The sequence below is a fragment of the Cavia porcellus genome, unplaced genomic scaffold, assembly GCF_034190915.1.
Source record: "Cavia porcellus strain 051 isolate PalLab524CR breed Dunkin Hartley unplaced genomic scaffold, mCavPor4.1 scaffold_9, whole genome shotgun sequence".
Lineage (NCBI taxonomy): Eukaryota > Metazoa > Chordata > Mammalia > Rodentia > Caviidae > Cavia > Cavia porcellus.
In genome coordinates, this window is record NW_026947492.1 from 48,632,992 (window position 1) to 48,658,713 (window position 25,722).

The 25,722-nt window shown below is 37.0% G+C and overlaps 1 protein-coding gene and 1 non-coding gene across 8 annotated transcripts in view; one reads left to right on the top strand and one right to left on the bottom strand.

Annotated features, from left to right (window-relative positions):
* Dlg2 (discs large MAGUK scaffold protein 2) overlaps nucleotides 1–25,722 on the top strand; it is a 1,893,126-nt gene that overhangs the window by 72,096 nt on the left and 1,795,308 nt on the right. The window lies entirely within an intron of this gene.
* On the bottom strand, nucleotides 23,183–23,318 carry LOC111756412 (small nucleolar RNA SNORA2/SNORA34 family). Its single transcript, XR_002790894.1, has one exon. It is a non-coding gene; the product is annotated as a small nucleolar RNA SNORA2/SNORA34 family (small nucleolar RNA).

The following is a 25,722-nucleotide window of genomic DNA, read 5'->3' on the forward strand; positions in this document are numbered from 1 at the left end:
ATTAATCATGCAGTAAAGAAATTGTTTGCATTTGATTCCTGGAATTTTTAGATATTCATGTGGACTTCATTTTCACAATACCTCAATCTAAACTTCAGTTTTATATGACTATCAAAGTTTAAAACATTAGCATGTAACAGTTCATTGTCACTAATTTCAAAAATTGCTTGCTGGATGTCTGGATGTGTTAAGATAGACATCTAATCTAGATATTTGAAATTACTGGTAGTGTTTTGTTCTATATATTTATAAAAATAGAAATGCTATGATTTATTTTTAAAATTTAACTTATTTTAATTAACATATAGTAATTATATCTATTTATGGGTACAGTGTGACACTTCAATATATGTATACAATGTATAATGGTCAGTTCAGGATAATTAGAATTTCTGTCACCTCAGACATATTATTTCTTTATGTTGGGAACATTCAGAATCTTTTGTACTATTTTGAAATTTTCAGTTAGTTATTGTCAGTCATAGTTATTATATTCTACTATAAAATATTATTAAATATTTCTCCTACCCATATGTATGTTTGTACTCATTAACCACAACCTATTCCTCTCTCTGTCCATTGCACCCTTCCTGGGTTCTAGTAGTCACTTTTCTATTTCTTTGAGATCAACTTTTTAGTTTCCATATATAAATGAGAGCATGAAATGTTTTCCTCTTTTTCCTGACTTATTTAGTTTAACATAATGTTCTCTAGTTCCATCCATGTTTCTATAAAAGATAGAATTTCATTCTTTTTATGATTGAATAATATTCCAATGTATATAAATACTACATTTTCACTATCAGTTCATCTGTTAGTCTATTCCTAGGTTTTGATTTCCTATCCTGGCTATGGTGAACAATTGTGAATAGTGTTGCAATATTATTTCAATTCATTTAGCAGTAAAATTGCTTGTTTATGGTATTTCTATTTTTAGTTCTTTTAAGGAGCCTCCATACTATTTTTCATAATTGCCATAATAATTTACGTTCCCAGAATAGGCTCTGAGAATTTCTCTTTCTACACTCCTTCCTAGAATTTTTTGGGTCTTTTTTGTGAATAGTCATTCCAACCTGTATGAAACGATACTTCATTATAGCTTTGATTTGCGTTTCCCTGATGATTAGTGATTAGCTGCTTCATAGTAACTTTGATTTGCATTTCCCTGATGATTAGTGATGTTTCATATTTTATTGCCTGTTTGTATATCTTCTTTTTGGGGGGAGGGGAGTAGTGGGAATCGAACACAGGAACTCATGTTTACCAGGCAGATGCTGTGCCACTGAGTTATATCTCAGCACTGTATATTTTCTCTTGAGAAATGTATATTCTGATTATTCACCCATTTTAATATTAGATTATTGATGAATGGTTATTTCATTTGTTTTTGAGTTGCTTGAGTTCCTCACATATTCTGGAAATTACTTCCTTCTGAGATGAATATTTTCTAATATTCTGTGTTATATTTTCACTCTAATGTTGGTTTACTTCGTTGTGCAGAAGCTTTTTAAATTTGATGTAATTTTATTTGTTAACTTTTGCCTTTGTTGCTTGTGTTTTAGGGATCTTAACCAAAAGATCTTTGCCCAGACTGATTGCCTGAAGTGTTTCTCTATATCTTGTTTTTGTCATTTCATATCCTATTTTTAAATCTTTCATTTATTTTGAGGTTTTCGCATATAGCAAAAGGTAGAAGTCTAGTTTTTTTCTTTTGCATGTAGATATCCAATTTTCCCAAATCATCAGTGCCCAACTTCTTCCAACTAGTTCCTGCCTCCTGAAGTTTGTTCTACCTCCTTATTGGACCACCAGCTTGGGACCTGTCCTTCAGCTCATGAGCCCTTTGGGGAGCATTCCAGACCCAAACTACAGCATCCTATCTACATTGTCACATATTTTGCAAATATAGAAAGAAAAAAAGCTTATGTTGAGGATCTGTTACCAATTGTCCTGTTTATGTGTCCTAGCTGAATTTCTACCCTACCCTATTCTTTAAAAGAATCTTTGAGAATGGAATACCTTTAGGTATTCCCCCAGAAATTCCTCCTCAGATGGGCTAGCCAAACTCTTTGGAGATGTGATGAGTGCCAGAGTGATTACAGACAACCTCAGCTTCATTATAATTCCTTGTGCATGCTGAATGACACAGCCCCAAGTGCCATGACAGTAGTCAAACGCTGTGATAATGATTGGAAAAAATCATATATAAAGGGAGCCAAAAAGAAGTGGTACCCTAATTTCCAGAAAATCTCTACCCATTCCCAGAAAAGACACAAATATTCCTCTCACTAATGTTTATTAGCCTATTCCTCCCTCTTATTTCTTTTATCTGTGATTTCTCTGCCACTAGTGGGTTGAAAAGCGATTTGTGAGCTTGTTTCCCTGCTACTCATACTTGGGCCACGAATAAACCTTCCTTTACTGCTCACTCAATACTGAGTCTCATCCATTAATTCTGTGAGTTCAGAAGAGAAAAGGGGTCTAGTCAAAAATTGCTGACAGATAAGAGTATTTAAAAGAAAAGGCTTCATTTATGTCGATGTCCGCTCCCGGCCGGCAGGAAGGACACACGACAAAGTCTGGTAGTGGACAACCTTTTCTTTTTATTTTCCTTCTCCGTACAGCCTGCCCTGGGTTCTCCCAGCTGAAGCCTCCTCTGGTCCGCTCCCCGTGGCTCCTTTTGTGCTTCAGTCTGCCCCAAAGCCTCTACCGGTCCGCTCTCCGCGGCTCCTTTTGTGCTTTTACTTCTGGGCTTCTACCTGGCTTCTTCTTCCGCCCAGGGGTGGCACCGGTATATATACGGGTACAGTGTCCAATCATGTTAAAGTAAGCAAGGCAAGCTGATTGGCTAACATCATCAGTTGCCAGGCAGACTATATTGTTGAGCGGGTTGTTTACGCGGTAAGCAGGAAACTAACATATTCGATGGGAGGGGTAATCTACCTCAGGCTTTGCTCTTTACCACAGGCCGCACGTCCGCCGCGCAAGGCGAGCTATCACAGACGCGGCTCCCAACATCTCCCCCTATTTTATTTTTTATGAATGTGCGCATCGTAGCCCTTCCTGGACTGGGTGCAGAGGCTTATGCCCTATGTGTAGGCCCACCGTAGGTCCTTGGCTTAGACCCTGGTTGGCCATGCCATGGTCTGCCAAGGCCCTGAGGCCCTCGTCCTTTTTCTAGGGCCAGGCACAAACTGGACGGAACCTGGATGCACACAAGCTTGCACTCATTTCCTCTCCGTAAAGAAATCCCCTCGGAGAGAAATTTAGACCTGGGCAGCATCTAACAGTCCAGCGGCTTACGTGCAGGATGGGGTAGGGCCTGGCTTAGGTCGAGTCGTGCTGGGGAGGCACGCTCTTACCCGTCATTGACTCACCTACCCTGCTGTGTATTGTCACCTTATGGAGGAGAATGAGGGATGCCCGCCATATCTAGACTCGGTCGTGGGCCAATTGAGCAAGCCATGCATATGCCTGAGGATCTTCTTGTCCATTTCGGGCTACCGCTATTTCTATTCATCTTATTGGTTGGTCTGTGATGGATCTCCAGTAGGGCAGGTCTGATCTTCAGTCGAGGGCTTTGTTGCCCGTGTCAGTCTCTCCGGTATCCACAGTGGTTCTCGTCCCGATTCCTGTGGGAAAACACAAACCGCGCCTCGGTTCCAGCTGACCACTGGATCCGGGCCCATCCATTGTCCTGTCAGGACATCTTTCCACTTCACCCACCCTTTATGGTTGGGGGAAGGGTTGCAGTGCTCCACAGCTGGGGAGCGATTATCATTATTTAAATTTAAAAAATTGTGTGTGAATAGTGCCATGGATAATCGTGCCTTTGGGGCCAGGCCTTGGCCTACTCCCCCTTTTTGTTTTTGTAAAATTTCTTTGAGGCTTCTATGAGCCCTCTCAATGATTCCTTGACCTTGGGGATTGTATGGGATACCATGTTTTAATTGAACCTCCATCATTTTGCAGAACTCATTGAAGGCTTTGCCTATATAGGCTGGTCCATTATCAGTTTTTAATATTTTTGGTTTGCCCCATGCGGCCCAAGCTGCCAGGCAATGATTGATCACATTAGACACTTTTTCACCTGTTTCTGCTGTTGCGAATATGACGTGAGAACAGGTGTCTGTGGAAACATGAACATATTTAAGAGTCCCAAACTCCTGTATATGTGTGATGTCCATCTGCCAAACATCACCAGGGATCAAACCTCGAGGGTTTACTCCCATCGGTATGGCAGGTTTGTATGTGGCACAGGAGTCACATAGTCGCACGATATCTCGTGCATCTGCTCTAGAAACATGGAAATGGTTTGCTAGTGTCCTGGCATTAACATGAAACTTATCATGGAAGGCACGGGCTCGCTCGATTGGTGTTAGTAAGGTAAAAATCCATAACGGGCGAGTGGCAGTGTCAGCAGCCGCATTCCCCTGTGCCATGGGCCCCGGCAGGGATGTATGTGCTCTTATGTGGGTGGTGAAGACCTTATGGTGTCTGTTCTGAAGCAATGTCTGGATAGACAGGAACAGTCCAGCCACTGTGGAAGTGGATCTAATTAAACTGGCAGTCTCAAGCACTTGCATAGCATTGACCACATACCTAGAATCGGAGACAATGTTAATGGCTTCTGAGAACCGTTCAAGAATCATTTTAACGATCTGCAGTTCTACCACCTGAGGCTGATCAGGTTCAAATTGTATGGTAACCGGGGGCTTGCCTAGGATCACATAGGCGCCTATCCCCGTCTTGGAGCCATCTGTGTATATTGTAGTTGCTAGGACTAATGGCTCAGAGGCAGTAACCTTTGGAAAAATTATAGGGTGCTGAGTGACAAATGACAAGATAGGGTCTTTAGGGTATTGATTGTTTATATCCCCATGGAAAACACATCTCAGAATGGCCCAGGTATCTATGCAGGCAGCCAGGGTCTTGATCTGGCTGGCGGTATAGGGTACTCGGATGGCTTGTGGTCCTGAGCCAAAATGTTGGACAGCTCTATCATGTGCTTCAAGGGCCAATGAAGCGACTGCCTCCGGGTAATGCTCTATGACTTTTGCAGGTGAGACCTTAGGGTGTATCCACAGTAGTGGTCCTTTCTGCCAAATCACCGCTGTAGGCTGTAGACTAGTCTGTAGCAAACAGACATCAAAGGGTCGCCCTGGTTCAATTCTGTGTAAGGTAGCCCCACCTAAGGCTTTTTCCACTCTCTGTAAGGCAGCTCTTGCCTCAGGAGTGAGCCTCCTGTGGGAGGCTATATCTGGGTCTCCCTTCAGAAGGTCGAACAGGGGTTTGAGATCTGAATTTGGTATATGTAAATATGGCCTAATCCAATTAATGTCTCCCAATAGCTTTTGCATGTCATTTAGGGTCCTAACGCCATCCGTCCTAATGGTGACCTTCTGTATAAGTCTGGAGGCGACACTGAGGTCCACACCTGCTGACCCAGGGGTGGCCCTTGTTGAAGGCTGCCACCCTGAGCTGTCCTGTCTCTGGGGCGGGGGCCCGCCTGTGAAGGGGGCCCCCTCTGGCCGTTTTTTGGCTCTCTAGCATCTTGTCCACAAATACGGTTGCCCTGAGCATCAAAGACCGACCTACACTCCTCAGCTTTGTGTGATCCCTTTTTGCATCGCCCACAAACATATGGTTCTTCATTCCTAGGGCGAGGCCTAGCATCTGCATTGTTTGGGCAATGACGTTTAATGTGTCCTGGCTCCCCGCAGGCAAAACACCCTTTAGCCTTACATTCCCCTTCTAACCCGCGAGGTCCCCTCTGCTGTACAGCCGCGGCCAGGAGAGCAGCCACTCCCGAGTTGGAGAGCAGCCCCCCTATCTCTCTGCATATCCTAATCCAGGCGTTGAGGTCCTTGTTCTTATGAGGAGCTATCGCTGCCTTGCACTCCTTTGTACATTGCTCAAAAATCAGCTGTCTTACCAGCGGTTGAGCCACTCCCGGATCAGAAAATATCTTATCGGCAGCATCTTGCATTCGGGCCACAAAGTCAACAAATGGCTCTGTGGTACCCTGAATTATTTTTGAAAGACACAAGGAGGCTGTTCCGGCACCACTTACCTGTTTCCAGGCGCGGAGCCCTATGGCATTGATTTGTTCATAGACAGCGCCGGGGAACTGGGTCTGGTCATCAGCGTGCCGACCTTCTCCCATAAGCATTTCCTTGTTCCACCCCCGGTTTCCCCGATTGGCGTTTCTCTCAGCCTGCTCTGCAGAGAACTCTGCGTACCAGGCTCGCCAATCCAGGTAACTGCCCGAGGGCAGACACGCCTTTGCCAGCTGAATCCAGTCCGCGGGGGTGAGGGGCCCAGAAGACAGATTCTCCAGCATGGCAATGGTGTAAGGCACAGTTGGCCCAAAGGTTGTAACTGCATTTTTAAGTTCTCTAATCTGCTTTATCTCAAAAGGCTCCCATACATTGCGTCCCTGGCCCATAGCTACTTGTACAGGAAATATCCCGTAGGGGCCACTATCTATCCCAGGTGGATGTACCTCATGAGACAAGCGTCCCCCCTGCCAAAGCCGCCTGTAAAAATACCGACCCGCCGGCGGCGGAGCATAAGACAGCGGCCGTGATTGGGCGGAAAATGGGGGCCCGTGCATCACTTCCTGTTCTGGCGAAAGGGGAGAGAGCTCCCAGGCGGCCGCCTCGTGGCAAGGAATCGCCTCCGGAAACGGCCCCCAAGGTGGGGCGGAAGGCTTCGCCTCCCTCTCGCGCCGGGGAGCGCTCAGGAGCTCTCTACTCCTCCGCAGACCAGGTTGAGCAGAGCGCAATTCGCGGGGCAACGCTGGAAAAGAACCCTGCGACTCCTTATTGAGCGACTTAGGCTCCTGACAGCTGGTCTCTTTGGCCTCCTTGCCATTCAACTTTCCCTCGTCCTCGGAGTCAGACGACTCCGAGGCTAGAGCCCCGTCCTCCTCCTTAGCATCCTTGTTCCCCTTGACGGACCTCTCTCGGGAGCTCCCTGACTGGGCCTGCTCAGATACCCTGCGTACTTTTGTAAGCTCTTGAGAGCTTTCTCCACAACCACCCTCGCTCTTAGTGTTGCTACCTAACATGTTTCCCATCTTTTAATATGTTACTCACCGCGTGAGGCCCAAGGAATCCGCCACTTACGCGTGAGCCTGAGGGGAGTCTAAAAGCCCTGTAGGTGCGCGCCACCCAGAGCCCAGGCTTATCCCCAACTCACCTGTCTCGCAGCTCTGTACTGGAGCGTTGTCCACTTCCACGTCTCGGGGGTGATCAGTCCCCGTACGGGCTTCCAAATGTCGATGTCCGCTCCCGGCCGGCAGGAAGGACACACGACAAAGTCTGGTAGTGGACAACCTTTTCTTTTTATTTTCCTTCTCCGTACAGCCTGCCCTGGGTTCTCCCAGCTGAAGCCTCCTCTGGTCCGCTCCCCGCGGCTCCTTTTGTGCTTCAGTCTGCCCCAAAGCCTCTACCGGTCCGCTCTCCTCGGCTCCTTTTGTGCTTTTACTTCTGGGCTTCTACCTGGCTTCTTCTTCCGCCCAGGGGTGGCACCGGTATATATACGGGTACAGTGTCCAATCATGTTAAAGTAAGCAAGGCAAGCTGATTGGCTAACATCATCAGTTGCCAGGCAGACTATATTGTTGAGCGGGTTGTTTACGCGGTAAGCAGGAAACTAACATATTCGATGGGAGGGGTAATCTACCTCAGGCTTTGCTCTTTACCACAGGCCGCACGTCCGCCGCGCAAGGCGAGCTATCACAGACGCGGCTCCCAACACATTTATACATTGATTTTTTCCAATTTTCATTTTGTCCTATCTATCTTCAAAAGACCTTGTAGACTGATCAAATGTGTAGGTATTATCTGCCCACTGGCAAGTCAATTTGTATATGCAGTTTTGTGCAGGCCTATGGGAGTTTCCTTTAATATATATCTAGAAGATGGCTTAACAGTAGGGGTGGAACCCTTTCTTTTGCTGTAATTTCTACTTAGGTTGAAATCAGAAGTAAATTTAGAATTATAAGTAGAATCCTGTTGAAGTTTCCTAAACTGAGTGGGAAAGAGAAAAGGAAATGAGGAAAAAGCACCAGCAGGACAAAAACTGCTGTTTTAAAAGGAATTCATTTCTTTCTCTGTGGGTATACAAGTGTGGGTGAGGTTTCTCAATTCTGCAATTGTTGTAAATAAATTAGCTGTGAAGCAGTCCCAGATCCCCTCCCACCCTGAGTCCTCTAAATTACTTCAAGTGTCAAGCTGAGAAATCTGTGGGGCTTTCAGCAACAGCACAATGTTTCACATTATAATTTTTTAAAAGCAGACACAGAAACAACCCAAATAATTCCATTTACATCTGAGTTAAATTCTTCAGGCATTTCCTGGATTTTATTAGCAATTCAACAAGAAGCCTAGTATTAGGAAATAGGGAATAATTATAAAAGAAAAGGAGGGATAGTAGTAAAAGAGCACTGAATTTATAGTGAAGAACTTGGCTGAAATGGTTACTTTGGTTGTGATTAGAAGGTAGTGGGTCAAATTTTAATCCTTCAGAGCAATGAGAGTAATTTTCTATGGTAAAATATCTTTCTTTCTTTTTTTTTTTTAAGTGTACTGTGCTAATTATTCCATTGCAAAAGTCAAATCAGTAATAGTGTTTGTAACTCATCTCAGAGGTTTAGGTATCAATGTCCAGTCTTATTGACTCAAGTTTCGTAAAGCCCCTTAGTATGTCTGATTTATAAATATAGTTATTTATTTTATTATACATAAACAATCATATCCTATGAGCTTAACTAGTCCCAGGTTCCTCACCTGTAAAAGAGGATGCTGGACTAAATAATTTCTAATATTCTTTTCAATTCTGAATTCTGTAAGAGGAGTAAAAATGAGATAAGGAACCCAGTATGTAAATGAAAGTCATCCATTTGAATTTAAAGCTATAAGTATAATGGTGACTTAGGCGTTACTAAAATGCAGTGACTCTGAGGCTCAATGTGTAACTAAAAGCAAGATAAAAACTTGGCATTTCTGCCTCCAGTGGTTCAACTCATTGTCTCCTGAAGCCACCTTGGATTTCAGTAGCAACAAGTCTGAGCAATAAACATCTTGTAATGAGTCAAAACTATTCCCCAGGCAAAAGAGACTTTTTTATTTGCTGATATAGCCACTCCTGACCAATGTTATACAGGGGGAAGTGTCTGTAGGCAAGGCAATAATAGAATAAGGGTATTAATAAGTTTTTCAGCTAATTCTGACTAGAAGGAGTTAGCATTTTACTGGAGGTATTCCTTTGGAAGCAATTAAAAGGAAAGGCATCAGATAGTACAAATAGCATAAGAACTTACATCAGAAAGAGCAGAGGGAGAGGTGACAGGCAGAGAATAGAAGCCAGGTACAGGGAACCAAGATAGCCAGCCACCTCTCCCCTGGTATTGTTTCACGTATTTCCAACAGGATGTCAGAAGATTTTGCTGCTCATGGTTCTTTGTGCTGATAACCAGAAAAGAGAAAGAAGTTGTTTTCTGATTTTTAAAAGAAATGTTTTCAAGGCTCTTCTCCTTTATTTTTTAATTAAACAATTTATTAGTTCATGTTTGCAGTGCATAATGATTATATTCATGATAGGGAGTTGGTACATGTACAGACTACATCCTAATTTTTTTCACTTCCCCTTCCCTTCCTCTCTGTTCCCCTTTTCTCCTTGCCTTGGTCAACTTCCCAGTTGCCAAAGATCTATTTCCTGTTTCCTATTTTCTATCTTTTATTTTGCTCCTTGAATTTATACTTTTTTTTTTCCAGTACCGGGGATCGAACTCACGACTGCCTGCTTGCCAGGCAGGTGCTTATGCCGCTGAGCTAAATCCCCAGCCCCTTAAATTTATACTTTAAGTTTATCTTATAAGAGAAATGATGTAATCTTTGTGTTTGTGTGTCTGATTTGTTTCACTTAATATTATTGTTTTAAGATGTATGTTTTCTTACAAATGGCTCAAACTTATCCTTCTTTATAGCAGAGTAGTCTTTTCTGATTTTATCTTTCATTGTGTGTCTGTCCCCACACGATCACCCTCTTGAAACCTGATTCACACAGTCTAACTTTATTGTACCTCTGTGCTATCACAGATGTTTACTCCCACTTCTGTCCCTGTCAAGTACAGGCTGGGCCATGCCTTCTCCACCTACCAAGTCTTTTCCTTTTAGCCATCTCAAGTGTTTTCATGGCTCTTTTAAAACCCCTTTCCTGTGGTCCCAATCACAGTCTACTTTTATATATTGGTTTGTGAGTTCCTGAGTGAGAGGCTCTAATTTCTCAAATGTGATTTGCTTTCGAATTCCATGAAGTACTGACACAAAGCAAATACTTAGGAAAAAAAATATGTTGAAATGAGTTAGATAAAGGCTTGCACTACTGAGGTTATAGAAATTAAGGGTGGCAAATTTAGGGTTGTTTTCAAATCACCCTATTTGAAATAGTCTTACTTATTTCCAACTGCAAGTCTTAGTGTCTTGCTTATTTTGGAATACAAGAGAATAGATTAATTATTATCTTTGTATAATTTGTATTTTAAAATTTGGTTTTGTCTTTCACAATTATAATGAGTTCTGCTCTTGGAATTTAAAAATTATTGCATTCATTTTTATAATAATCTTAACAACTAAGGAAGGAGAATAATGTAAAAGCACTTTATATATATTTATTTTAGAAAGCAAAACAGAAAAAAGATAAAAATAATACAGAATTTTAAAAAGTAAAAAATCAAATACTAGTTAGTATATTGTATACTGTCATCTTAGAAGCAGTTGTTCAGGTTACAAGATCTGGGCATAAAAATTGATCAAATAATCACTGATAGCACAAACTGTTCTTTTTGATGAACTAACAGAGAATTAGTAGTATAGTTATCTATCTTGCACACATATACATACATACAATTATATATATATATATTATATATATATATATATATATATATACCTACATACATATAATCTTTTCATTTCTTCCATTTCTTCTCTCTCCTATCCTTGTTCTTTCCTTTTGAGCATTTTCTTTCCTTTTCATTGTTACAATATCTATTGTACATTTTGGATCTTATTACTCTTTCAGTTTTTTATTATTTATTTTTTATATTAGGGAGACAATATAATATTTACAAATGGGAGTCTGATTTATTTCACTTATGAGGATAGTCTCAAGTTGCCTGTATTTACCTATAAAGGCCTCAAGATCATTTTTATAGCTGAGTAATATTCCATTGCATAAAAATACCACATCTTTTTCAACCATTCTGTGGTTGATGGGTATTTTGGTTGTTTCCAAGATTTAGCTATTACAAATTGTGCCGCTAAGTACATGAGTGCACGTATATCAAAGTGACATGACATTTTCAATTTTTCTGGGAAAATACCCAGAAGCATAATAGTGGATTGAATGGAACTTCCAATCCAAGTTTTTTGTGAATCTCCATACTTAATTCCAGAAAGGTCACAGAAGTTTATACTCCCACAAAAAGTGGAGGAAAAAATCACTTTGTATTATTTTTACTTTGTCTTATTTTTTAAAATTCTCAGTCTGTTTTTAAAAATTCATTATATATATGATGGATATGTTGGAAACAAGAGGAGGGCAGGAAGTCTTTCTTCTTTTTTTTGAGACAGGGTCTTTCTTTGTAGTTTAGGCTGACCTTGGACACACTATGTAGTCTAGGCTACCCTTGCACTTGTGGTAATGCTCTTGCCTCAGCCTGCAGAGTGCTGTGATTACAGGTGTATACTGCCAGGCCTGGTTGGAAGTCTTTCTTTTAGTCCTCAAAGGTTCAGGAAATGGAATGGATTTAAAATAGTAGGATGTGATAGTTGTATAATGTACAGAGGGATAAAGCACTTTAACTCTGCTTGTAATATATGTCCTCAGATGAATAAATACAGGAAGCCAATTTAGCAGTGAACTACTGAGACCCAAAAAAGGAAATGTGAGAATATTAGGTAAAACAAGGCAGTACCAGCACAAAGCTTGATGCATTGATACTTGTAATAATAATTTTAAAAACAGGCAAACTCAGACTTTCGTAGTCTAAATGGGTTCATTAGATCGATACCCTCTCTGGGCAGAAATATCCCTGAGAATACTTGACTTGAAGAGGAGATGGTAGCTTTGTGGAAAGAAAATAGCTTGCATTCATCCACAGCTTTATGTGAGTATCCATTACATGAGTAGTAGATAAAATCCACCTTGCACCGTGTCTGGGAGACTACTTTGCAGGCCTAATATGTTTGAGAAGAGGAAAATTGATAAAATAAAAGTATGGAGAGATTTATGTGCAAAGATATGCCTGAAATTAAGATACTTTAATACAAAGTAGAGAAGTAAAATGTGGATATGATTAAAGATTTATTCATTTATTTATTTAGACATAAGGTCTCACTGTGCAGTTTAGGAAGGCCTTGAACTTACTATGGAGCCCAGGTTGGCCTTGAACTTGCAGTGATTCTCTTGCCTCAGCCTTCCTAGCACTGGGATCACAGGCATGTGCTACCACGCCCAATTTTGATCAAATTTTCAAGTATGCGGAGAGGGGATATAGTTTAGCAGCACAGCACCTGTGTGGGAAGCTTGAGGTTGTGATTTTGGTTTCTGATAAAAAAAAATAACCAAACCAAACCAAATCAAAGTAATAAAACACCAAAATCCCACATATTTGGAGAGCATGAATAGACTTGTCTATCAAAGTCAAGAACTAAAGGAATCTTTGCAAAGCATAGTAGAAATCATTTGAGGAAAACAAAAGGGAATATTTCTCTGGTTTTTAAAGGAATAAGACACTGTTCTTGTGATACAATAGGTCTCTGTATATGATAGAATTTGCTTTTCAACTACATTGGTTTCCCATTGTTGGTACAGTAAGTTATTCAAATTTAGTGGTTTAAAATAGAACCCATTTTAGAAAATATTTGTAAGGCAATCAGAAGTCTGAAATTAGTTTCACTGATCATAGAGTAAAGAGAGTTGTTTCCTTTGGAGGCATGAGGTGGAATATTCATTTCTTCTGTCTTATGTGGTGTCTAATGGCCCCAATGTCACTGTGACTTATGGTCCCTTCCACTAGTGTCAGACTGCATAACTGCTTCCATTATCATCATTCCTTTTCTGACTTAGACTCTTCTTTGAAGGGCTGCCATGATTACATTTAGCTCACTGGATAGCTCACTCCTATCTCAGGATCTTTAATTTGATCATATCTGTAAAATTTCTATTGCTTTACAAGGTAACATTTATAGATCCTGGAATTTAGTTCTGGGCATATCTAAGCAAACATTATTCATGTATCATAGCAACTTATGTAGAGCTTTGTACATTGTAGTAACTTAATATGTGTTTGCTGATTTGCTTGCTATATAGTTTTTGATAAGCTTTTTCCTGGGAATCAAGCTTTTTTTTTTGCAGCAAGACTAGGGTGTCTTTCCTTGTTCTTCATAAAGGACTCTACAACTCTATTCTTTTTTTTTTTTTTTTTTAGATTTTTTTTTATTTTAAAGAGAACAAAAGAAAACAATGAAAAAAAGCAAATCAGAACAGGAAAATGCAAGCAACACAGTACTTCACAACAAAACAACTGGACATCAACAGTAGCTAACATAATGTCTCTTTTCTTTGAAATAGTTGAACATCCCTTCACACACAATAATAATAAACATAACAATATAGTAAAAAAAAATTCAAAAGAATGAAAGCATTACAGGACTTCAAAACCAAATAACAGGGGCTGGGGGTTTAGCTCAGCGGCATAAGCACCTGCCTTGCAAGCAGGCGGTCGTGAGTTCGATCCCCGGTACCGATAAAAAAAAAAAATGAAAAAGACAAAAAAAAAAAAAAAACAAATAACAGGAAATGAACAATGGCTGCTATATTACCTCATTTTCCTCAAAAAACTAGTTTATAATATCACACATAATAAAATCAAATAAAACACAGCAGGAAAAAACCAATCAAAACAGAAGAACAAAAGCATGGTAGGGCTTCAAAACAAGATAATAGTAAGTCAGCAATTGCTGCCATAATGTCTTGTTTTCTTCAAAATAGCATTCATACCATCTCATATAATAAAATCAAACAAAACAAAATAAAATCAGAACAATGAATGAAAGCATTATAAGGCTTCAAAACAATATAATAGGAAACCATGATTACCATAATATTTCCCATTATATTCAAAATAGCTGCCCTTACCATCTGAAAGCATAAAAATCTAACAAAAGACAGAACAAAGCCAAACCTAATAAAATTGTGTAAACAATGCAAGAGTTCAAGATAAGACAATAAGAAATTGACAGTAGTTTCTACCTTTCCCTGCCTTTGCTCTTTTTTTAAAAAATTTTATTTAAAGAAAGACTAAACAAAACAGAAAATGGGTAGAAATAATACATACTTCAAGAATAAACAGTAAGAAATCACTAGTTGATGATTACAAATTGTCCTTTTGCAAATAATTATTCAAGATACTAAAGTGGAGCATATAAAGTGGGATTTCAAACAGCAAGACTGCAACCAGTTCTGTTCAACAAAACTTAGGAATATCATTATCAATCCTATACACTTATACATGCAGTTATCCATATCTTCATTTGTGTTGATTGAATAAACCTAAGCAGGCTAAAATCACTCTGAGCAAAGATTAATAGTATTGCTGGGTTTCACATTATGATACTCCTGGATCAGCACTGGGTACTGTACTGTCTCTTTGTCTTCAAAGTATTTGTTCATTTCATCATGTGTCATAAGATCAGTTCTCATAAATTGGTTCTATGCATGCATGAGTCTTAACATGTATTTCTATGCTTTCTATATTAGGAACAAAACAAATCAAGACAAAACAAAACATATTCCTATAAACACATGAAATGAAAAGACATATAAGACCACTGTACAAGTGGTAGAACCCTACTCTGTTGAGTATCTTCTCTTATTCAAAGATGTTTTATTTTCATTTGGTTCAGATAAATTAAAATGAATTAAATGTCTTTTCCTATTCCTCTGGTATTACTTTTTTTTCCTCAATGAATCCACCAAAAACCTGGCATATCAAATAATAAAAAAAAGATTTTTCTGAGCCTTTTACAGACTTTCCTTTATCAAGCTGTTCTTTTTATTTATTTTTGTCAAGTTAAGGTCTGACTTAACTACTACCTCCTACATGAGACTGGACTTGTTTCAGGAAAAGAAGGGAACTATTAACAGTTATACTTTGTACACACTAACTTATTTCCTAAGTTTTATGGTGATGATCAGAGTGTTCATATCACATGATTTGCAGCAAGCTAAAGAATGATAATTAAAAGCCAAGCATTGGTGGAAAAGTGTATAGTTCAGTGATCAAACAAAGGCGCTTAGGCACATAGGATCAAATTTTACTTCTTAACAAATTCAGCTATTAAACCAACTATCTGTCTGCTTTGGTGCCTTTATCAGTTAGATAAATATCTGAGTCTCTGTGTGAGAAGTTTAATGAAGGGAGTGAGAGAGTGTAGGGGAACCATCTGTACTTTCATTATTCTGTGGTATACTTTCTACTCATTTTTCTATAAACCTAAGACTTCTATAAGAAATAAAGCCGACTAATTTGAAAATTAAAATGACTGTGATCTACTTAGTATAGTTGTAACATGTATTCACTTTTTAGCTATGATTTTTATTGCTCCATGATGTCTCTCTTTTCATTACAACATGTTTTGCAGTCCAGATTAATGCTTCCCTGATGAATTTATGTAGCTTTTAATAGTGTAGTAAAATTAACTGTTTTATAGATTAATAAAATGTAAGAGTTCTGAGGATTGCAAAGGTCAACAGTGATAGCTCTCTTAATTTCTGATGAAAAACTGAGGCATAACGAAGTTAAACAGCTTGTCAAAAACTTATTGCTATATATATTTAATACAGTGTATCGCTATGTAAGTATATCAAATATTTTTCTATTGTTTATCGATAATAAACAATATAAAGTTGTATAATAATTTATTGAAATTATTGTTCTTGTTTTTTCCTTGAATTTCCAGGTGAAACAGTAGCCACTGGTTTTTAAGCAGATATCCATGCAATTTAAGCTATTATTAGATGCTATATATTATGTAAGTTTCAATGTATTCTTTCAAAAGGTCTGTCACTTTTATGAGATCATAGGTAACTTTCTTTATAAGTCTTTGGATAAATTCCCACTTGACTACTGATAATAAAGTACATTAGTATCCTTTGGCATATTTCTGAGAAAAATTCTATTTGGCTGCTTTTTATTGGAAAAGTTGCAATTTCTTATCATAAAATAAGTTTTAACACTTTTAGTTTGGGCAGTTAGGTGAACATTAGGAACTTGAGAAAAAATTCACTCATGATTATGTTCCCCCACCCTTTTTTATGTGATTTATTTATTTTTCAAACTACACAAAACCCAAGTGTCTTGAGTTGCCTTTAAGTTTTAAATATGAACGAAAAGAAAAAAATATATAAATATTATGGATTTTGAAAAAATCAGGCCTGATTATTATACTTGAAGAAGCAAATTTGAATAATCATGACTTGATCAAACCTATAATACTTCAAGTGACTTTGTCATTTGGAACCTTGGAGCTCATTAGGGTTACTTGCCTTTTATTTCTATAGTGGAGATCTCTTCAGTGAGCACATACCTTTCACTAGTATGTTTTTTGATATCCTACCTAACCCCCAACAAGGTACAAATCCCTATTCTCTAATAACTCCTTTCATGGCTCCATCTAGATTGGTTACCTTTTCCCAGGATTATTCCATTTACCACTCCTAATCTATCAGTCTTGTTATAATCCTCTTGGAAGTATCTTTTTCTAAAGTCAGACAACATCAACAGCTATTAAAGATTTTATCTATAACCTATTGATATTTCTGACTACTATTCTTCATCATCATTGAACAATCTCCCATATCTAGTTATCAAACTCTGTTATTTTCCCTAAATATCTTTCAAGTTACTGTCTGGTCCCCATCCTGAATATTTGTTCTTTGCTTTCTTCATGTCCTGGGGATTGAATATAGGGCCTTACATATGGCAGGTAAGTGCTCTACAATTAAGCCCAGCTCATTATTTCTTTTTTGATTGAGGTATTCATTAGTTTTCTTCTGGACAACTTTAAAAATAACCTTGGTGTTTACTAATTTCTTCTCCCTGATGATATATTTTTATGCCTTTGTAGAATGATCTATTTATGGCCCTTCTGTCCTTATGTAACTTATAATAATGACAGGTACCATTTATTAAACATCTTTTTATATGTGTAACTGTTTGGCACTGTGCTAAATGCTTTGAAAACATTATCTTAAATCCTCATATTAACTTTATAACATAAATGCTATTATCTTTGTTAACAAATGAGGAAATTTAATGATCCCATTGGATAAACAATCTTTCTATGCTTGTGTAACTCACTGGTGGATGTGATGTAAGGCCCAGGTATATTTGGGTCTAAAGCTTTCTTTTGTTCAAGCAGTTAATTTTCTTTGGGTAAAAATACGTAGTCCTGGTCTAACATATTAGGAGATTTTGTGGTTGAAGTCCTGCCTATTTTGTTAGCTTCTCTTATTAATTTTGCTATTTTTCTGAACAAAATAAAATTTTAGAACACACTTTTTTATTTTCAACATTTACTCATGACCTATGTAGAAATAGGGCCAAGGACTTTTCCAGCTAGCAGAAGAAAGGGGTATTAAGAATTAAATAAAATATAATATAGAGCATACATTTTTTAAAAATATAGAAGGGACAGAGATATTGTTATTGCAGAGATATTGCAGAAGAGGAAATAGAAGTGAGTCAAGGGAGATTTCATAAAGGAAGGAGGTTTGATTTGGGTCATAAAGAATGAGTCAGTAGTTTTCAAGCATCTTCTCAGAGGACAGAAGGGAAGGATGAAGAATACAAAAGCAAGAATGTTGAGGAAGAACATGGGGTATCATTAAGCCAGAGGAAGGAGGCTGTTTGAGGGAACCAGGCTGCTCACGTTGGATATCCGAGTAGCGTTAGCCTCTTATCATGTGCATCTGCTATCTGATAACTGCCTTTCTGGCAGCATGGATGTTCTGATCAGAAAAATGTTTGTGTGGCAGTTCTTAGCATGTTTTATTTTTTATTCAAATAAATACTTGTCTTTAAAAGATGCGTGTACTTTCTGATTCATATTATTTTTGTATATTTTCTATATTTCCTACTAGAATTGTGACTGTATTTTGCCTGTTTTGTCCATATACCCAGTTTATAGAACACCATGTGACATATGTTTAAAAATACTTATTGAATAAATGATTTTACTTTCAAGTGAGATGAATGGGTATTTTAAAGACTGTTTGAGATTTAGATATTGACTATTTGATATAAAAACTAGAGAATGTATTTTGTACATTGAAATTATTCTGTGGCATGGGTAGTGAAAAGTGTGGGCTCTAGAATTTGTGCTCTATTTTGTTGTTCTAACTCTGGATCTGTCACTTATCACTTAACATCTCTAAACCTCAGTTTCCTTAACATAAAATGGGCACTAATTATAGTGCTTATTTCACGGTGTTGCTATGTGGCCTGAGTGAGGTAGGGTGTATAATTGATGTATAGAAACTGTGAACTATTAATATTTTGTTAAATGTTTTTATGAGAACTAAGAAGAGGGTAAAAGAGTCAGGAAATATGTCAGCCAACAGTATTTGTTGAACAAAGTCATGTGGGGAAATTCATATAAAAACATTGATTCAAATGTTATTAAATAACTAATTTACTGATAATGTAAATAGGATAAATAGCTTAGAAACAGTCTTTCCACTCAAACCAGTGAGTAAATGTTTGAAGAACTATTTTGTACTTTCAATGTCAATGTAATTTTAGACTTTTATTTAAAAAAATATGTAAGCTTTTCCAGTGAAGTGTTATATCATAAAACAAGTACTATAGTTGAGATATTCAATTTGAGTCTAACTTAATGCCTAACTCTAAATTGCAATGGAAAATGAATATTATGCTTGATTTGCAAACACATTTTTATTTACCTTTTGCCTTTTTTATATATTGAATATAATTAAAGCCACCTCATATTCATTCCAGCCCAAATATGACTTTATTTAAAAGTTAAATTTTGTTTTCCTTTTTTTCCACCATTTTAAGGAAGTTATTTTATTTAAAGGCTCCTCTGTGCCTATAGAATCTTGACTTAATGTTATTTTAAAGCACATATGTGGCAACTCTCCCACTAAAAATGTGCTTCTCCTTCAAAAATAAAGTGAATAGAGTGAAAGTTTCTTGGAAAAATATTTTGGGACCTCTATGATCTGTTATTCATCTGTCTCTCCAGCTTGATTTTTACCACTCTTGGGTCGTCTTGCCATGTATATCCTCAAGAACTCAATTAAGTGTTACATTACCTTGGTGTACACTGCTTTGCCCATGTGGATGGCCTTTATTTCCTGTGAATGCTTACAGTGCTTTTACAGACATGCCTCATATTATTGCCCTTCACTTTACTGTACTTCGCTCTATTGCACTTTGCAGATATTGCCTTTTTTACAAGTTGAAGATTTTTGTACGTCCAGCATTGAAATAAATTATAGATGTCATTTTTACAATTTCTTAGATGATGGTTAGCATTTTATAGTAATGAAGTATTTTTAACTAAGGCACTCACAATTAATAGACTATAAGTGTAGCTTATAAATTTTATATGCATTAGTAAACAAATTTTTTTTATTTTATTGTGACACTTACTTCATTGCAAACTTGAAACCGAATTTGGAACCAAACTTGAAAACTCTGATGTATGCATACTAGTTTTTTAAGGCAATTTAATTTTCATATTTTGACAACATCTCCAGCTGATTGAAAGAGCTTTCCTCTCCAGATATAGATACTGTATATATTCTTTTTATAGCACCATTTGCACTAGTGAGTGAAGGATAGTTGTTCACATTTTAAAAAACTTTTTTCTATGTATTATCATCTTATTTTAAACAGAGTTGTTAAATAGATATTTAAAACTTTACTAAGTTCCTTTACTGTTGCTTAGCTTTATTTCACATGTTTTTTTTAGTGTAGTTGACTTTTGACTAGGAGTCACTCCCTCACATTGAGCTAACTTTATAGATAGGAAATTTTTATCTATCTAGCAAAGGAATTGAGTGTGTGAAAGTCTTTTATATATATATTTTTGGGGACACATAGGAAATACAGTTTTGATGTAGACCCATCATTTTTAAAAATTCTTTGGCAGAGGATTTCTGAATTAAGTAAACACTGAGAGTTAGAATCTCTAGAGCCATCTATATTTGTGAGCAATAGACTATCAAAGTAATATTAAACATAATTTGTTGAGTACAGTTGTATTCAGATTACTGGAGTTGATAGAAAATACTATTTGACTGTTGGAATATGAGAGACAGAAGATGAAATCAGACTTAAAATTTATTTCTTGACTTTGATCTGGTCTATGAGCAGCAGGACTGAAGCATGAGCCTAGATTATTCTAACTGCGAAACAATATCTTTTTTAAAAGAAGTAGTGAAATAATGAAATGTGAATCCTCTAATTGGGGCAGATATTATAAGCAGAGAGCTTTGACAACTTATAGAAAAATATGGGTAGTTTATGTGATGAAAAACATGTATTCTCAGGTCAGATCATCCTGATTGGATGCTTGTTCCAATGCTTCACATGTAAATTTTAGCAGTCCTTACAGTGTCATTTATAGTTTTGTAAACTTAAAGTCTTACACTTGGTTTCCTAATCTGAAAATTGAGGAAAATAGCAATATTTATCTTAGTGCTTAATTTTTAGTACTTCAATCCAGATATACAAAGGAAATATAGAGATTATTATTTTTTTTTATGGCACTGAATATCAGTTTACACACTGACTCCTTAATGGAACAATGAGACAACATGGTAATACTAGAACCAACCAGAGTTAGCATATACAACTGAAAAACTGTCTTATTACTGACAATAATAGAAGAGAAAGAGTATTAAAAGGAAAAGAATATGGAGTATTTGAGTTTTTGTGCCTGTTTTATAATATTGCTTATTTTGTTTTGTGTGATGACACAATTGTCCTGTTTGTTAGGCTCTCATTCATATAGAAGTTTATAGGTTTAATGATAATATGGGATTGAGAAATCTGGTTTGTGATGGGAAAAAGCATGATAATAACTCATTTTCATAGTCTAGATATAGCCTAAGTCCAACAGAAGATGATAAGAAAGAAATAGAACCAGCTTGCTTGATTGCAAAGTAAGGTTACATAATTGGTTTTAAAATAGCACTGGAAATTTCTGTAATTTGCAGAGTGAAATGCCAATAATTTTACTGATTAAATTCTATTTTCCATTTACTTTTTCTAATCAAACACATTAACTCTGCCAAATCTTAATATAATTTGGTCTTTTAGAGAACATTAAGAAAGACATCAATGGAGAGTTTAATCAAGGAGTAAAATCTAAAATATGTCACTCTTTCTTTTTGTTCTGGCCTTGGAAAGACTCATTGATTTTTCCAAATGTGCTGTGTTCTTATTTTATGTCCCGTGAATATTATAATTCATTTTTTGTATTATTTTAAATTTAAAAGTTAAATTGAAAAAAATCAGCCCTATAGTATAAGCAGACCAAGAATTATACCTAATTTATATTCATATTAGTGTAGCAACTGGAGAATACATGTTTACTGAAAGCTGAATGACATTTCTGGTAAGTATGTATATGGACATGGAGAGTGGAGAGTACATGAACTAATGAGAATGTGCTTTCAGTCATCCTGGTATCTTTAGTCATTAGTGTTCTTAAAAATTCTGTCTAGGAGTAAATTAGTTGGGTCTAAGCACAATGGTTCATTCAGATATTACCACTGAATTAAATGGATGTTGCTATTTAAATAAAATTGATATCCACATCTTACTGTTTATTTTGTTTTAGCTTTGAGAAGTACATGTTGAAAATTTTCTTTTCTGTGAAATTTTGTTATGTAAGAAATGGAAACATTTTACAATGAGGTATTCTAATATTGTTTAAGATGAGTTGATTTGATAATCATGGACATGCTATAACCAAGAAAAAACTATATGTAATATAAAGCACTGGTTATTTTTCTATACACTGCCATCTTTTTTGCTTGAGATTCAGAAATAGTTCCTTACATGTACTCTTCCAATCCATGCTTCACTCTGCAGGCACAAATCTGATTTCTAGTCTCTTCTCCAGCCATACATAGACCTAAATATACATAATTATTAAATGAAAAGAAAACAAAAACAATAGCGAGTGACTTCTAGTTGCACTTTGGAAAGAGGCCAAAATACTTAACTCATTGATCTGGATTGCATATAGTCTAGACCCTGCTGAACTTTTGTTTCAGCTTATAATAACTGTCTTTATCACCGGCCCACAGTAAGAGGGAACTGTTTCACACTTCTGTTTTTATGTTTCTAGCAGTTGCCTTCGTGTTTCTTGTAATAGGTGAATATTATCACTCCTTTTTTATTTTAAAGAGAATAAAATGAAAGAAAATAAAACAATGGGAATGATATTAGATTTAAAAAACCAGAAAGTAGGAAGTCAATCATAGTTACTATAACTGTTATCCTCTAAGTGGATGCTCAGACCAACAGATACAAGTATGCAAAGTCAATCAAAAAGCACAAATCCTAAGTTGTTTCTTTACTTCAGTTGTCATTTGTTTCAGAAACCTTAGTGTGTGGCTTCTAATTTTCTCTATTTCTATTTCTCCTGGACTTGTTCTGGTGAGATATAAGCCTGCAAAATTAATTAAACAATAGAAGCACTAAGCTCTTCAGGTTCTATCATTTCAGAAATTTCACATGTGTGACTTCTAATTTCTTTTGTGTCTATGGCTTCTGGATTTGTTCTAGTTAGGCTAGAACAAATTTTGCACCCTGCTCCATCTTGACATTTTCCTGTGTTCTTTTGAGTCAGCTGATTGCTGAGTCCTGGGTGTTTCTGGCATGGGCTGTCCATCCCATGGTGCAGGGAATTGGGCTAGGCACCTGGTTTCCTTCCATTCAAAAGTCCCAAGGTGGCAGAGTGTAGGGTGGCTGCTCATTAATGTCCCCCAATGGTGGCAGAATCCTGGGAGCATGGCTTCCTCTCGTCTAGTCCCATGGTGGTTGGCTCAGGGTGGGGAGGGTGAGTTGAGTTGTTTCTTTATAATGAATTGACCAGTACATTTCTAAAGTTCTAAAATGGCCAGCAGACCATAGAAAATTACCACTTTAGGCTCTTGCTTTAAATCAATGGCTTCAGAAAATGCTGGCTTTGATTCATACCCATCACTTCTTATCCTCCATTTTAGATATTAAATTTATCAGATGAGGATTTAGCTTGTTCACATCTTCCAGTTTTTGATACTTATGTTACTTAACATTTTTCAACTCCTTTTGTTAAGTAAGTGATGCACAAAAACTTATTCTTTAAGAAAGAAAAGCTAGTATATAAACATATTTCTCAAATGCAGTCAGATATTTTAATTCTCTATCTTGTAAGGGAAAGTATAAATGCTCCTCACTATCTTTTATCCTGTTCACCCTTTCATCTGTTGCTTAGTTTCTGTAAACTGTCTTTAATATTTTTACATTCTGTTCTGAAGCATAATTATACCTTCCATGTGATTCTAAAAATTGAAAATCTTTTACCTTATAGCATCAGAATCTAGTGGGCTGTGATTATATTTTGATTATATTTTCAATTTCATAATTTTCACCACTCAGAGGAGGAAAAGTAAATCAAATGTCATCAAGTAAATGATAAACTAATGATAAGCCATTCATAATGGACCACAGATTATAGCAAATCTTCCTTAGGTTCTGTAAATACAAAATGTAATAAAATCAGAAAACAGCCATATGAAGAAGTAGAGTAAATAGTGTTCATGCATAGACAACTGTTAATATACTATATTCCACAGTTGGAAATCTTAGAAGGAATACTTTAAGAAGAGACATGAGACCAGAAAAGATGGAAATGATAAAAGAGGAAAGAGGCCTGGAATATGATTGAAGAGGTATGCAAGTGAGGGGTCGTGAAGGATCCTGTTTTCAATGTTAAGTAGTTTACATTTTATTCTAAATGCATTAGGAAGCTCTTGATAATTTTAATCGAGAAAGAGATATGATCAGTTTAATTTTTTATGAAGAATTGTCTGCTAGAATGTATAGAATGAATCGCAGTGGTTTAAGAGTGGAAGACATAATGGTGACTAGTTTTGAAACTATTGATAGTGCAGGTAAGAGATGCTAAAGTAACAAAACTCAGAGAAGCAATCAACAGAAAAAATGCAGCTTCTCCAGGACCTGGACTCCAGATACTTGGAAAATAACAATTTGGTGAAGAGAATAAAAGTAGGTCTCCTAAAATTGGAAGATAACGGCAGGAAAATGAGAAACTACAGAGAAGCTGAAGAAATTTTGCACAACACAGAGAAAAGATAGAAGCAGTCTGAAAGCTACCCTGGCTCCTGGATGGGGGAACCTGTCTCTGTAGACAAGGTAAGTTCCCTTGAGTTGGGAGCTCCAGGGAGAAACAATGCACTGGGCCAGTAGCACTAGTCCCAGGAAAGCCATGGCCATTTAAAACTTCAAAACAGCATGGTGAAAATGAAATGAACATGATTCCTTTAGCATGGTAGGCTAGAGTTGGAGAGGTACAGTGCTATGTCTGCCATATCAACAGACGGTGGCTAATCAGGTGCCAGTTTGGGAAAGTACTGATTATTTATGATTGATGCAAAGAGCAACTAGAAAACAACTTCAAGATTCCTGTATTATACTATCACTCAGCCCAAAAAATGAACTAAATAAAATACAAATATAAGAAGATAAGGCAACAAAATTAATCCAGAAACTTCTAACTCTTGCAAAACTGAGCCAATGAGGCAAAGAAGGGGAACAAATCAATACCCGCACAACTGAACTATTTAGAATAATAAAAGAGATGATAAAAGCTATGCCAATGGAGTATTTGTAAGCTCACAGAAGATATAACTAAACAGATAATGAATTTAATAAACAAAATGATACGAAGTACAGAGAAGACACTAGCTTTTGCTTAGCCAAGCTAAACAAAGTGATAGAAAAGGAGTGATTGTTTAGCAAAGACGTAGAGTCCATAGATACCTAGGAGACTGCATATTAGTTTGAGAGTACAGACAACAGAAATGACCAATGCTGGGACAGAATGTGAGGACCAGTAGATAGGGCTGATGTTGGTGATTGTTTGCTTTCAAATACCTTAAAAACAAGAGGACGACATGAAAGAAGGATACAACAGCTGATGGGTGACACAAAGAAAATAAATGTTAAGATTAATTGAAATTAGTGCAAAATTAGAATATAGCTTCAAAAAACCTGTTTACAAAAAATGGCAGAAAGTCCTCCAAATATGAGGGAATAGTAAAAAAGTACAGATAATTGAATTGAATAATGTAGAATTCCAAATAGTCATAATCAAAAAGAACTTCTTCATGACCTATCATAGTCAAAATGCCAAAGTCTAACACAACTCTACTACAAAGTCTTAAAGCTTTTAGAGAAAAGCAACAAGTCATTTGTAAACACAAATCCACTAGAAATACAGCAGACTTCTCAGCATAAAATTTAAAGGGCAGGAGAGCTTTCAGTGAAGTTTTTCAGGCCCTAAAAGCAAACAACTTGCAACTCAGGATAAAACTGTCTTTCAA